Source organism: Pinus tabuliformis, chromosome X (genome assembly GCF_031772625.1).
Source record: "Pinus tabuliformis cultivar Carrire ecotype Pingquan chromosome X, CPIR1, whole genome shotgun sequence".
In the NCBI taxonomy this organism is placed as follows: domain Eukaryota; kingdom Viridiplantae; phylum Streptophyta; class Pinopsida; order Pinales; family Pinaceae; genus Pinus; species Pinus tabuliformis.
The window spans coordinates 754,885,253-754,886,724 of NC_142308.1; positions in this window are offsets into that span (position 1 = coordinate 754,885,253).

A 1,472-nucleotide genomic window follows, 5' to 3' on the forward strand; every position below is an offset into this window, starting at 1 on the left:
GTTTTAGAGAAATAAAAGATGAATTTTGGGAAACTAAGAGAGGTTTCTATCCAAAACATGCCAAGGAAGAAAAACCTCTTTCAATTTTTGCACAGGTGTCATGGTTTGAGATAAATGTCAAGGATACCGTTGCCTCAGGAGAATCAAAGACACCTATGAAGTGACCTTGGGAAAATCATGTTTTCTCCTACATTGGTTGGTCAAATGATTTTCTTGATGGGTAAAATGATAGCTAGACACAATGATCTTTCCAATGAGCTATCATGAGCTAAATGTGGGGTTGAGGAAGGCATTCAAAAGTTGACTGCAACAACACTCTTCCTTGAGGCAGCCTCATTTTGAACTTTTTGACCAGTCTTGGGGGATTTGATTTTTGATAGGGAAAATTAACTCTAAATGGAAAAATTCTAGTTGTGTTGGAAATTATACTCAAATACCTTTCGAACGAGCTATCCTGCACCTGATTCTGACACCGAGAAGGCCTCCAAAATCCTCCTGTAAAAGCGCGACCCGTTGAGCCTGGCGCGCGACCCGTTGAGGGCGCGCGACCCATCACGGCACCTCCAGCAGTGTAAAAATTACACAGGCGCGACCCATTGAGGGCGCGCGACCCATTTGGAAGTGCGCTTGACCCATCAAGGTTTCCTCCATAGAAAATTACCAACAAGCTGCCAAGGAACCACAAATTGCCAAATTTTGCAAGGTAGGCCCTCCATCATAAAAAATTATTGCTTGCTACAATTCAAGAAGGTCATGATTGTATTTGTAAAAGTCTCCATTTGCAAGTGAAAATCTCCATTGTGCTTTTGGTTTGAAGTTGCCAAATTGCTAGGGTTTTATGCTGTTTTAAGGTATTCCCTTGTAATCATTTTTTCCCCATTCCCATTTCTTTTTCCTTGACATTCCATGTAAATTTCCCTTGCAAAATTAGTGAAAAGCCCTAAACCCTACCCCTCTTCCCTAACAAGTAAAAATCAAACCCTAACCCTACCTCTAATAATATCCATGTTAATAAGTTTGTATAATGGTGTATATGCAATGATTTTGAAATGATTTTCCCCTAAATCCCTGTTTCATTATTATTCCCAATTTCCCTTTAAAACATCCCTCCCCTAACATTCCCCTCGTGCTCCTTGTCCCCTTAAAACAACATTTTAATCAGCAGTTTTCAAAGCAGAAGCAGCAGTACATTTCAGCCATTTTGCTCCTAAAACCATGTCAGAGACCGAAACCGACTTTGAGCAAAGTGATGATCGTGAGTCAACACCAAAAGTTGAGCTTGCTCAGGAATATGAAGAACCACTATTGGGCACGAATGCACGTGTGCAAGGCAAAGATGAAGATGTTCCAAAGGCGGTTGGCCAAGGCACAAAAAAGGAGAAAGAGGCCCGATCCCCTCCATATCTTGGCCGAGGCCTCACTGAAGGACCAAGGCACTAAATAGCCCAGCCATAGCACAAATCCCAAGAAAT